Source organism: Saccopteryx leptura, chromosome 4 (genome assembly GCF_036850995.1).
Source record: "Saccopteryx leptura isolate mSacLep1 chromosome 4, mSacLep1_pri_phased_curated, whole genome shotgun sequence".
In the NCBI taxonomy this organism is placed as follows: Eukaryota; Metazoa; Chordata; class Mammalia; order Chiroptera; family Emballonuridae; genus Saccopteryx; species Saccopteryx leptura.
Window position 1 is genome coordinate 4,943,202 of NC_089506.1, and position 14,181 is coordinate 4,957,382.

Genomic DNA, 14,181 nt, shown 5'->3' on the forward strand with positions numbered 1-14,181 from the left:
AGACCCCAAAGCATCCTTACAATCATTATTTTAAACTCTGCATCCAGAAGTTTGATTATTTCCATATCACTCAGTTCATCTCCTAAAAGTGTCTCTTGTGGTTTCATTTGGATTGCACTTTTTTGTCTTCTCATTGTGTTTGGGTGTTTTGTTTGTAGAGCTGGTTGAGTCTAGGCTTGGTGTTGTCTGCCTCCAGTTTTTACTTGTGTTGTTTCTAGGTCTTCTTGTGTTGGCATCAGCTATTATTTGTAATCTACTTTAGGATTTGGGCTGCTTTGAAGTCTTGATTTGTTTGTTTTCTAAGAGGTGATAGTTTTGTTTGCTGATCTCAGCAGGGGGCTTATTTGAAACTGTATCCAGCAATGCGGCATGTGTGACCTGAGGCTCTGAAGTCCTCTTCTGCCAGTTAATCTCTCTGGGGGCGGGTTGCTTTCTCAGCTTCAGTAGGGGGAGGTGTATCTCAGATCTCCATGGAGACCTGAGTTACTGCCCCTCCTCCCCACTTCTTGTTTTCAGCTGTGTCTTGTTGCGCTGATTGGAGCTGGAGAGATGTCTGTATCTCTGTGACCTGGAAGTACTTTTTTATTTTGCTTTGTGGAAGGATCAGCCTCTCCCCCAGTTATGGCTACTTCCAGCTCTGAGTAAGTCAGCTTTTCATGTCATCACCTTTATTCCTCTCCCCCTCACCATTCATCTCTCTCTCTCCTTTCTTTTTGGAAGACAAGCGGGCCCTTTCAACAGACTTCATTTCCTGGTTGTCAGGCAAGTGGCTGTGAGCAGTATTTACTGCTCTTTCCTTGGAGTGAGAGCCCAGCCTCACATTCCCCCCCACCACCCCATTCCTGTAAGCAGGGGAGATTCAAGCGCTCCCTACCAGGTTTGTTGTGGCTTCTTCTTTGCTCCTTGGTTTTTGAAAGCTGTTCTTGTAGTCCAGATTTGGTTTTTTACGCTGATTGTTCATAAATTATTTTATAATCCAGTTCGGTGGTGTGAGCTGGGAGTCTGTGTGTCTGCCTACTCCACTACCATGTTCAGGTCTATGCTGTGTCTTTTTATTCTGTTCATATTGACTTTAGTTATGCAAAAAATTTTTAGTTTCCTATAGTTTCATTTGCTTATTCTGTCTTTTATTTCCCTTTCCCATGTATATAAATCAGGATATATATTGCTGTGAGAGATGTTGGAGAGATTACTGCCTATGTTTTCTTCTAAGATGTTTATGGTTTCATGACTTACATTTCAGTCTTTTACCCATTATGAGTTTATTTTTGTGAATTGTGTAAGTTGGTGGTCTAGTTTCAATTTTCTACAGATAGCTGTCCAATTTTCCCAACACCATTTGTTAAAAAGGCTGTCTTTATTCCATTGTATGTGCTTACATTTTTGTCAAATATCAATTGTCCATAACGGTGTGTGTTTATTTCTGGGTTCTCTGTTCTGTTCCTTTGATCTACATGCCTGTTCTTATGCCAGTTCCAGGCTGTTTTGAGTACAATGGTTTGTAGTATAACTTGATATCAAGAAGTTTGATACCATCCACTACATTCCTCTTTTTCTAGATTGCTGAGGCTATTCTTGTTCTTTTTCCGTTCCATATAAATTTTTGGAATATGTGTTCTATATATTTGAAATATATCAATTGTTTTTAGGTCTTGAACTGGTGCTTTCCGTATCTGGCCACTGAATGTGCCTGCCCTGGAACTTCTGGTTTGGGGTCTGATTCAAATCAGTGGGGGTCCGGTCTAGTCACCATTTTTGGAGCTACAGGTGATGCAGATCTTGTGACTGCCTCTGCTGGGCTTAGGTGCCGTTGTAAATGTCAGCTGCATTCCTAGGCTTTCTTTTATCTCCTCTTGGCATGGGGGCAGTTCATTTCAAAGTTCAAGGTCCCCTGAGGTCTGCTTTCGGTTGCCTCTTGTTGCTGGCTACTTGTTGGGCTCAGAACTGTAATTCAGTGATTAGGTATGGTATTGGATGTGGCCTGCCCGTTAGCCTCAGGTGTCATTCTATCCAGACTTTTTATTATTTATTTAAATTTATTTTGTTTTTTTTCTTCTTTTCAGCACTCAGTAGGGTGCAGTCATAGCATTCCCGGTTTTGTGGCCGCTGTTCTTCCATTGTGTGGTCTGTCACTGCCCCGCCGCCACTGTTGCTGCCTGGGCCATTTGGGTTCAGATGCTGCTGGTGCCAGCCAGCTTCCATGGTGGCTCCAGACTCCGCTGCCCCTCCTGAGGGCCGGCCTGCAACGTGGGCAAGTTTGCGCATGGGCTTGGGCCTCCGCAGCATCTTCAACAGCTTCTGCAACCGCGGGTTGGACCAGCTCAAACCGCTGCCGGGTATTTCTGGGCCTCCACTGCTGCCAAGGGCGGGTCGCGGCAACCGGGGTGTTTGCGCATTGGCTCCGACATCCTCAGCAGTCGCTGCTGCTCCCACTTCCACGGCTGCTGCTGCCGGCACGTGCTCGGACCTCTCACAAGGTCGCCAGGCTTACGCTGCTGCTGATGGCGTGCCCGCGCCACAGGCGGGTGTGCATGCAGGCCCGGACCTCCGCATTCACCGCGGTGGCTTCCAACCTTGCTGGCAAGCTCACACGTGCCTGCGTGGACGCTCTCCACTGTCGCTCCGGCCTCAGCCCCAGCAAAGGCCAGGCGCATGCCACAGGCAGGACTGTGTGCGAGCCCGGAGCTCTGCCGCGGCTGCCACGGGTTCCCGCCATCGCTGGCAGGCCTGCGTGCACTCACTCCGACCGCCCTGGCCTTGCAGCCACATCCTGGCTCCCACAGCGCTCTCTGACACCTCTGGCCGGCAGCCCCCAGCAGCACTCAGCAGCGGGGGGTGGGGGTGGGGTGGGGCGGTGTAGCTTAACCTCTGCACTCACTATTTGTGTCCCTAACGTGCTGCCTGCCTCTAAGCACCTCTTTGTTCTAACTGGGGCAGGAGAGCCTCCGGTGGACTGTGGATGGGGTAATTTCTTCCCTTTGCTGGTGATGCTGTTCCCAGGAAAAATGTTCACTTTAGATTTGGGGAGTGACTCAGCCCAGGGGTTAAGTGTCTCCCCCTGTGCCTCTGAGACCACTCTCTCCCCTGGCAACTCCAGTCCACCCCGCGGTCCCTGCTCTTGAGCTCTGGGAAAAGGGTTGCGAGTGAGGCTCTCTGTGTAGTTCCTTTAATACGGATCCTGGGTCCGAGAGCTCTGCCTCCTTCTCTCAAACAGTATCAGGCTCCTTTCCTCACCCAAATATAGTTTGTAAGCTCCTTCCAGGCTCCAGGGCTCTAGGCTGGGATTTCTGTTTCGGAGCTGGACCACAACTTGCCCGGCACCCCTCCCTATTGCAAGAGTCCCTATCGGCCACTGCCCCTCCTGGGAGCAGGACAACCCTTTCTGTGTCTTTGCCTTTCCTACCTGTCTCATTGTGGCTTCTTTGGTGGTCCTCGGTATAGAATCCTCTTAGTTTAGTCCAAAGTCAGTCTTTCAAGATGAGTGTTCTCAGAATTAAGTTGTAATCAACCTTGGTTCTGGGAGTTGGGACTAGGAGCATTTGCCTACTCTGTGGCCATCTTCTCTCTTCCTCCATTATTCTTGTTAGTGTGATGCACTTGCACAGATAATTCTGTCTTCCATGGTCAGCATTAAATTAATCGGCCTTTAAATCCTGATGACGAACCATTTGAGCATGACACGGCAATAACAAAACCAGCAAAAAGGACCATGATACTTATTTAAGAAAACTTTAACTTTCCATATTCAAGTGATTCATAATGATACTCAAAGTGAAATGTTTCTATGGAGTGTACTAAAAGGTACCATTGGGCCCTGGCTGGTTGGCTCAGTGATAGAGCGTCAGCCCAGCATGTGGACATCCTAGGTTAGATGCCCAGTCAAGGTATACTGGAGAAGTGACCATCTGCTTCTTTCCCCTCCTCCTCTCTCATCTCTGTCTCTCTCTCTCTCTGTCTCTCTCTCTTGTCTCTCTGTCTCTCTCTCTCATTCTCTGTACCTCTCCCCTAGCCATACTCAGTTAGGGCAAATTGGCCTCAGAAGATGAGGATGGTTCCATGCCTTCACCTCAGCTGTTAAAGTACCTCCATTGCCGAGCAGCAGATCAATAGCCCCAGAAGGACATTGCATCCCCCAGTAGGAGGCTTTCCACGTAGATCCCAGTCGGGTCACATGAGGGACTCTTTCTCTCTGCCGGCCTGATTCTCACTTAAGAAAATTTTTAGAAAAAGAAAAAAAAAAGGTGCCATTAACTTTAAGAAGAGTAGACCCAATGAGCATGGTACTGGTTCTTTAATTTTAAGGCAGGAGAGGGCATTGATATGAGGAGTTACTTTCTAGGATAAGCAGATGTTTCAGTCACATGTGCACGTTCCTAGCTGTATCAACAAGATCAAGTGACCTAATGCTTCAGGGTGCCACCAACAGAGAAAAATAAGAACTACATGCAAACCGGAGCATACAGAGCAGCACCAGTCATCTCAAATAACGGCCAGAGGGAAGGGGAGTTCTGATCCGGTCAGTATCACAGGTCATGCCTTTGACCAGGGAAATTGTTGACCCCATGACCCCTAAAAAAGTGATTAGTTCATTGTGTATTGAAAGAGTTGATCTCAACTCTCTCTTTAAAGAAATGGAGTCTACCAGTCTCAAAATTATCATACTGATTCTAATATGACCTAGCAAGAAATGGTATGTTTTTAACAATGCAATGAACAGGCGCTTGGTCCTGAGCTGAGAGGGAGGCTGCAGGGAAGCTACGAGACAGAGAAGCCTTATTTCCAGAAGACAAGCACTTTTCTGACCCCCTTTCCCTGTTCCAAGGTCGCCACACATGTTCTAATACCATGACCTTGGATTCTACCTTGAGGCTGTGTTGTACTCCTAGAACCTGGTATTTGATCTTTGCACTGTGGCCACATCCGCCATATTTCTCCATGTATAAGATGCACCCTTTTTCAAAAAATTAAGGGGTCTGATAACTGGCTGCCTCTTATACAGTGGTTGGGGCATTTCCAATGCCATAATAGAAGTGAGGACAAGGCAATATATGAAGACAGTGATTCGTCATCAGACACAGATGAGGACAAGCTAATGGATGAGAGTTTTGACAGTGATGAGGAGTAGTATGAATTTTATGATGAATAAAACTTGAGTTCAATAACTTTATGTAATACAATTTTTCTAATTTTTGGCACCAAAATTAAGATGCATCTTATACATGGGAAGCATCTTGTACATGGGGAAATACAGTAATTCAAGAAAATTTTCCCTGTGAATATTTCAAACTAAAAACACTTTTATTTTGAAACTTAACCAGAAAGGACCACGTGACCCTCTCAGCTCCATCCCCCCAGGACCCGAGAGCACTGACACACGGAAGACCGGCTTTACAAACAGTAGCAGGGAAGAGACTAAACTCACAAATGACCAAAAATCTTAACAGCACATAAATATGTAAAGTATTTGTGTAAACAAGAGAAAGAGCCAAAGGGAAGTGACAGACCATGCAAATGTTCCACAGCCCCTGGGACAGAGTGACATTTCCTGAATGTATAAGTAAGCCCTACAACCCAAAAGAATAAATCAACCAAGTATTCCATTTCCCAGAACCGATGCCAAAGGACATTCAGAGAAAATAAACAGAGACACTTCTTCAATGCGGACACACGTTGCCCCGTGACTCAGGAGAGACACAAAGCCAGGACTCCATCTGGGTGCCAGGTTTTACCTGTCACTCAGGGAAAGATGTCAACCCTCACAGTTCAGGTAGCAGACTGCTTTCCACCACGCCTGGACCCCAGGTTCCTGCCACCAGGGGTTTCAGAAAGTCAAGAGCAGGTTATTTAACAGCGCACAGCGATCAGCATGCAGGCAGCACCGGAGGTGGGGGACATGCCTCAACTGGGGTCTCAGGATGGGCATCTCCCATTGCCTGGCTACGCCATCCACATGCAGTAACTGTCCTTCCCATGGGCAGGACAGAGAGGTCACAAGTCCAGTTGCTCCTGTCCTCCAAGTAGAAATAAAGAGAAAAAATATAAAACAATAACACAGCACAACTATAAACAGTGCCAGTAGTTCATTTTATTTTTTAGTAATGTGTCTGACTCAGAGGTTACATTTTATTAGTCTGAACTCTGTTTAACGGTCACTCTGAGCTGCAAGAGGGTCATGGACATGCAGTGTATTTTTAACAAAGCACATTGCTGCTCAGAGCCCAGGCTGAATTAAAAAATGACAAAATTATGGATCACGGGGCCTATTAAACACCTCCCACTGTGCATGGGCAGCAGGTGGGCTCATATGTTTCAGTGAGTGATGTCGACAGGACCTATGCAAAGAATGTACATTAGAGTCTCTTAAATGTGTAGGATGTGTTACTTTGACCCTACATGCTACTAGACAGTCAGAAATAAGCAAGAAGATACTTACTGCAGTTATGCTTGTAACTGAAAATAGTTAGAAATAAACAAAAAATCAGAATTCAGTGAACAATGAGAGACCGCTAAAAGTTGACTTATAAACCTGGGATGGTACAACACCGTTCACACAGACACACAGTTCTGTGCGTGCTGCTGGAACAGTGTTCGAGGTAAAGCCTGGTGTGAGGAAGGACACTCAGAACACGGGGACCCTGGTGGCTCCTACAGAGCAGGTGGAGGGCTGGCGCAGGGAGGGGACCGATAGTCTCACTCATCACTCAGCTCCTTTTCGAATTTTCTTTTTTGTACAAGTATAACTTTTTTATTTTAAATCATCAGAAATTTCAGAGGCAGGATGCAAGAACTTCATTGTATCACCTCTTTCTAAAAAAAACAACAACAACACAAGTCAATGGAGAGCAGTTTATATGATGTTTACATCCTACTGACGTCAGGAAATGAATGTGTCTTTAAGCTTAACTCTGACCAATTCCTTTTCTCATATCCCTCTGTGCTTCCTTCATGGAGTCTGAGTCACTGTCCCCTCCACCTCAGGAGATCACCCAGCCAGGACCAGCACACCTCCCCCACAGTCCTTGAACTTGGAGAACAAATGCTCTATTCCAATGGGTGAATGTCTGGTCCCAGGGTCGGAGATAAAGTCCAAACTTTAAAAATAATTCATTAAATCTACAAAAATAAATCAACCAAATATTTCCTTATCCAAATCAGATGCTAAAATCGAAAGGACATTCTAAGAATACAAACTCAGGCACTCCTCAGTCGTGGAGATGTGTTTTCCCTGCTGACTCATGACAGAAACAAAGCCAGGACTCATTGGGGACAGCAGTTCTTACCTATTAGGTTGGGAAAGGTCCCAAACCTCACAGTCCAGGGAGCAGACTGCTCTCAGCCACTCCAGGTCCCTGGATCCCAGCCCCCAGGGCCGGCAGAGAGTGTGAAGTGTGGTCTTCCCGAGTCACAGCAATCTGCCTGTGGGCAGCTCGGAATGTGGAGGGACACAGCTCACCTGTGGTCTCAGGACTGACACCTCACATCTTCCTGCTACGCCGTCCATGTCGAGTTCCTGTCCTCTTCCTGGTCAGACACGGCAGCCACAGTCCAGGTGCTCCCGTCCTCCATGCGGAAATGTGGAGAAATATAAAACAATAGCCTATCACAATTATGAAGGAGTAACAGTAATTCATTTTATTATTTACAAAGGGGCCCATCTCAGACGCTACCTTTCAATCATCCATATGTCATTTTTTGGTCACTCTGAGTGCAGGTGTTCAGGAACATCCACTGTATTGCCGACAGACACGCGGCTGCCCAGAGTCCAGGCTAGAAGAAGGGAGGACGAAATTGGGGAATCACGGGGCCTGTTAAACACTTTCCCTGAGGGTGGGCAGTGGTGGGGCTCATATGTTTGGTGACTGATGTTGGGGTGAACTCTGCAGAGGACAAGAAATGAATGTTGGTTAGATGTATAAGACGTGTGCTTGGACCCCACAATCTCCTCCTAGACTTTTATCTAATAGAGCGTCAGAAAATAGCAAGATCCTGTTTGTAAAAGTATACTCATGGGAGTTACACTTATAAATGGAAATGTTTAGAAATAACAAAGTAGTCAGAATTTAATGATGATAAGAGAGCATTGAATGATGACTTAAACCACTGGACAGATAGTTTGGATTATTAGAGCATTGTCCCGAAGCTCAGAGATTGCAGGTTTGATTCCTGGACAGGGAACTTAGCAGAACAAATGGATGTTCCTATCTCTCTCCTCTTCCCTTCCTTTCTAAAATTATTAAAATAATAATTTTAAAGAATAGTGGCATATATCACACTGGGATGGTGAACACTAAACAATTACGCAGGTCAGTGCATGCTCACATAACTCTGGTCAAGCTAATGTCTGTGTTGAGTAAAGAAACAGAGGCCCTGGTCGGCTTTCTCAGTGGTAGAACATCGTCCCGGAGCCCTGAGGTGGTGGGTCTATCCCAGCTCAGGACACGTAGGAGAAGCAACCAATGAATGCACAATGAATGGGAACACCTAAGCAGAAGTGCAAGTTGATGCTTCTCTGGTGTGCATGAGAGTGCCAGAGCTCTCTCTCATCATATCGATGAAACAAATATTCTTAAAAAGAAAAGGAACAGGAAACTCAGCATGTGACCGTGCAGATTCTGGCAGAATAGAGGTAGGACAGTGAGAGAGTAAGGACTGGGCTTCTCACTCATCACTCAGCTACCTTCTCAACATTCTTTTGTGAGTAAATTATATATATATATATATATATATATATATATATATATATATATATAATTATATATATATAATTATATATATATAATTCGGTGAGAGGACAGGAGTCAGAGACAGACTCCTGCATGTGCCCTGACTGGAATCCAACCAGCACGCCCACTAGGCTCTAAGCTCTCCCCACCTGGGGCTGCAGCTCTTTTGCACAACAGCTGAGCTCTTTTTAGTGCCTGAGGAGGAGGATGTGGAGGCATCCTAAGCACTCAAGGTGAAGTCACTCCAATCGAGCCATGGCTGCAGGAGTGGAAGAAAGAGACAGAGAGAGAGAGAGAGAGAGAGAGAGAGAGAGAGAGAGAGAGAAGGAATAGCAGAAGGGGTGGAGAAGTAGATGGGCGCTTCTTTTGTGTGCCCTGAACAGGAGTCAAATCTTGGACATCCACACGCTTCGCTGAACAGCTAGGACCAAATCAATACTTTTAGAAAAAACATCAGAAATCTCATAATGGGTCTGTGGAAATATTATTGTCTTTGCAATATTTATAAAAAGACGTAACTGGTGAATGGTTGATGTGATGAGCAAAAATTTTATGACGTCTTTAACACACATCTCCTTTGACTTGACCCTGACCGACTTCTTCCATTGTGTCCCATGTGCTCACCTCACCTGAACCTGAGTCACTGTCCCCTCCACCGCAGGAGCCTATAACCTAAGATATTAGAACCTTCACCACAGGGTAGTGATGACCCTCAACTTGCAGGTTGGATCGTCCACTCCATTGGGACAACAGTTGGGTCTAAGTCTTGGGGACTTCAGACATGAGCAGGGCCCCACAAGGCACAGAAAAATGTTGTTCTCTGTACTCGCTGAATGGAAGCATGATTCCTTGTCCTCTTTGAATATTAGAAGGTAAATATCCAAGCAGATGGCACACAGAACACACACCAGGTCCTCATCATCACTATCAACATTAACAAGTGTGGGCACTGAGCCCAGGGTCGCGTGCTGCCAAAAAGGGGTGGGGACAGGAGCATCAAAGTGGCTGGAATGCCCATTGGCCCTGTCCCCATGCCAGACAGAAGCTTCATGGATCTCACTGTGCTGTGGTCACTGAGCCCCGCCCACCCCACTATAAGTGCAGGCTGGCTCTGCCCTTGCAATCACTCACTCTGCCTTCCCACTTGACCGGCACATCTAGGTGACTCTCAGTCATGAGGACCCTCGCCCTCCTCGCTGCCCTGCTCCTCCTGGCCTTCCAGGCCCGGGCTCAGCCCGTGGAGGAGACAACTGACCAGGTGCCCGCTGAGAATGAGCCTGAGAAGGGGGACGAGGACGAGGCCATCTCCTTCTCAGAAGTGGAAAGCGTCGATCAAGCAGGTTCAGGTGATATCTCCCCACGTGCTACAGGGTCTGACCCCATCAGAAGGCCTGTCAGTGGGGCGTGGAGTCCAGGTTCATGGTCGGGGGTGGGATGAGGGGGGAGAGAAGCAGGCACCATGAGGGGAGAGGAGGATGAGAGCAGGGCAGAGAATGAGCACGAACGTGATAAACTTGGGTCAGAGACAGTCACGGGTCTGTGTGACCAACGCAGAGTCAGCCAGTGCTTGTGATTTACACAGACACGTGACCTTTCACCCTGACCCAGCAGGTGTGGTCTCTCATAGTAGACATGTCTCCTTTGAATAGCTGTCCTTAATACTGGCTGTGCCTCTGCTCCCTGAGTCAGTCCCTAACGTACCTGAATCCCTCTTCCCTCCACAGCCCTTCGGAGAGTAAGGATCTGCGTGTGCAGACGTCGCAGATGCGCTAGAAGAGAGCGTCGCTCTGGAAGCTGTAGGTCAAGAGGCCGTGTGTACCCTTTCTGCTGTCGTGGCTGAGCTTGTGGACCGAGACCCAGGGCCCTGTGACACTCCACTGGAGACCTGAGAGCGTACTTAGTGTCTGTATCTGTCATTGGTCTCCTTTCTTTCTCCAGAATAAACTTCAAGCATTAAAATGACTGTTTCTCTCTCTCTCTCTCTCTTTTTTTTCTCTCCATTTTTCTTATGTGTGTGGCTCACCTCTACGGAGATTTCTGTCCTGAATGGTCTACATTATGTTATCCAGCTTTTCCATGCCAATAATGAACAATTTGATCATTTAAACAGCAATAACAAAAACATCAAAAATGAACATAATTAAAACAAACTTAACAAACAAAATGTAATCCATTCATTAAAAAAATGAAAGGAGAAAGGTGTCTGGAATGTACCAAAAGGTATTGTTCACTTCAGGAAAGGCAGTTCCAATGGACTGTGTTACCTGTTCTTTTATTTTAAGACGGGAGAGGGCAGTGATATGTATATTTTCTCAGGATAAGCATGTGTTTCAGTCACATGTGCATATTCCTAGCTGTATCAACAAGATCAAGTGACCTAATGCTTCAGGTTGCCACGAACAGAAAAAAGTAAGAATTACACCCAAAAAACAGTATATTAACTAACATCTGTAGCCTCAAGCAATGGCAATGAGACATTCAGAATAGTGAGTCATGCACAATGACCAGTGAAATAAATATTTCCCCTTGGAAGCAGTGGTGAGATTAGCCCAATAACCAGTGGAACAGTTGATCTTAATTCTTTCATGCCTTGACCAGCACTGTCATTTTCCATGGGACTATCAGCTTTTACTACCAGGCCTCAAAATCAGGGTGCCACCAACAGAGAAAAGTAAGAACTACACCAAAACCAATGTATACTGACCAGCATCGGTGGTCTCAAATAATGAACTGAGAAAGGGACTCCCAGAGCCACTGGTAAAGCTCAGCATGTCCAGTGACTGTGACCTCAGTGGTCCTCCTTTGCACCACAAATGGTAAATGAGTCCATGTCGAAGCAAACAGTTGGTCTCAACGTTCTTTATCTCAGGTTAAAAAGACTGAGTCTACTAATTACAAGAATCCCATCCTGAATCTAATATAAGCTAGTAAGAAACGATATATTTTTAGCAATGCCATGGATAGGCACTCTGTCCTGAGCTGAGAGGGAGGCTGCAGGGAAGCCACTGAGACAGAGAAGCCTTATTTCCAGACGACAAGCTCCTCTCTGCCCCCTCTCCTTGTTCCACGGTCACCACACACATCCTAAAGCCACGACCTTGGATTCCACCCTGAGGCTGTGTTGTCCTCATAGAACCTTCTAGGTGCTCTTTACCCTGTGGCCACTTTTACTTCAGGTGACCTTTCCCTGAAACGGTCAAATGAGAAACACTTTACTCTGAACCTTCACCAAGACTCACCAAGCACCCCTCTCAGCTCTCATCACCAGGACACGAGAGCACTGACACGTGGGAGACCATGTGACCACGGCTTTACATACAGACCAAGGTGGGAAAGAGACAACACTCAAAATTTACCAAAACTTTAAAAAACTCATCATAATGCAAATTATCTTCAGGAAAGAGAAAGAGGCAGGCAGAAGGGAAATGACACACTCTGAAATGATCTGCAGTACTTGGGACGAAGAGGACATTTCCTGATTTATAAACGAATCTGAACAACTTACATAAATAAATGGGCAACTATTTTATTTTTTAGAATCAATGCCAATCAGAAAGGACCTTCGGAGAAAACAAACACAGGCACTTCTTAGACATGGGAACGTGTTGTCCCTGCACACTCGTGACAGAAACAAAGCCCGGACCCCATTGCAGAGGGAGATCTTACGGATCACATTGGAAAAGATCTCAAACCTCACAGTCCAGGTGCAGACTGCTTTCAGCCACACCAGGGCCCCAGGATCCCAGCTACCAGGGCGGGCAGAAAGTAAGGAGTGTTTTTCCAGAGTCACAGCAATATGCATGCAGGCAGGACAGGACATGGGTGTCATGTCTCAACTTGGTCTCAGGACGGACATTTCACATTTTTCTGTTCCACTATCCTTATCCGGTAACTGTCCTCTTCCTGGTCAGAACAGAGCTGCACAACTCCAGGTCCTGTTCTACTTCAAATACAGAAATGGACCAAAATATTAACAATAGCATTGTACAACTACACTCAGTAAAAACACTTTATTTTATTGTATAAAAATAATAAAATTCTGTCTGAACTGTGGTGGTACAGTAGACAGAGTGTTGACCTGGGACACTGAGGTCCCACGTTTTAAACCCTAAGGTCGCCAATTTGACTGCTGACTCACCAGCTTTAGAATGGGGTAAACAGCTTAGCTGGACTCAAAGAAGTGATCCCAAGATTGCTGGCTTGAGCCCAAAGCGGCTGGCTTGAGCCCAAGATCATTGGCTTCAGGTCAAAGGTCACAGGCTTTAGCCCAAGGTCACTGGTCTGAGACCAAGGTCACTGGTTTTAGCTCAAAATCACTGGCATGAGCAATGATTCAGTAGCTTAATGTGAGCCCCTGGGTCAATGCATGTATGATATAAATCAATGAACAACAGAAGTGCTGCAACAAATTGGTGATTCTCATCTCTGTCTTCCCTCTCTCTATATATCATTATAAATTAATAAATTAATTAATTAATAAAATTATTTTATTAGTTAAACTCTCAGGAGTTACACTTTATAGTTCAGAACTCTGACTATTGGTCACTCTGAGCTACACAGAAGCCTGGGTCATGCTGCCCAGATTCAGGTTTGGAAGAAGAAATGAGGACATTGGGGAGTCATGGGGCCACTGGCAAATAAAAAGATGATAAAAATGGGGAAGCACAGGAACTTTATGCCTACCCTGTGTGTGGGCAGCGTTGTGCTCCCTTCCATCTCCCTCTCTCTCCCTTCTTCTCTCTATTAAAATAAAAAAATTAAGCCCTGGTCAGACAGCTCAGGTCATCGCGGTGCCAGCCAGGATCTTAGAGGTGGTCAGTTTGATTCCACATTAAGAGCAAATACAAGAGCAGGACAAGGTTTCTCTTTCTTCTCCCAGCCTTGGATGACAGGAAGGAAGGAAGGAAGGAAGGAAGGAAGGAAGGAAGGAAGGAAGGAAGGAAGGAAGGAAGGAAGGAAGGAAGGAAAGGAGGAAGGAAGGAAGGAAGGGAGGAAGGAAGATAGGGAGGGAGGGAGGGAGGAAGGAAGGAAGGAAGGAAGGAAGGAAGGAAGGAAGGAAGGAAGGAAGATAGGGAGGGAGGGAGGGAGGGAGGAAGGAAGGAAGGAAGGAAGGAAGGAAAGAAAATAAAAAAAAAACCAGAAAGAAAGAGAGAAAGAACAATAGAAAGAAGGAAAGGAAGGAAAGAAGGAAGGAAGGAAGAAAGGAAGGAAGGAAGGAAGGAAGGAAGGAAGGAAGGAAGGAAAGAAGGAACGGAGGGAGGAAGAAAGGGAGGGAGGGAGGAAGGAAGGAAGGAAGGAAGGAAGGAAGGGAGGGAGGGAGGGAGGGAGGAAGGAAGGAAGGAAGGAAGGAAGGAAGGAAGGGAGGGAGGAAGGAAGATAGGGAGGGAGGGAGGAAGGAAGGAAGGAAGGAAGGAAGGAAGGAAGGAAGGAAGGAAGGAAGGAAGATAGGGAGGGAGGG

The 14,181-nt window shown here is 46.2% G+C and overlaps 2 long non-coding RNA genes across 2 annotated transcripts in view; both read left to right on the forward strand.

Annotated features, from left to right (window-relative positions):
- LOC136402588 (uncharacterized) overlaps nt 1-14,181 on the forward strand; it is an 83,516-nt gene that overhangs the window by 10,791 nt on the left and 58,544 nt on the right. The window lies entirely within an intron of this gene.
- LOC136404025 (uncharacterized) lies at nt 9,860-10,683 on the forward strand. Its single transcript, XR_010751216.1, has 2 exons — nt 9,860-10,069; nt 10,448-10,683. It is a non-coding gene; the product is annotated as an uncharacterized lncRNA (long non-coding RNA).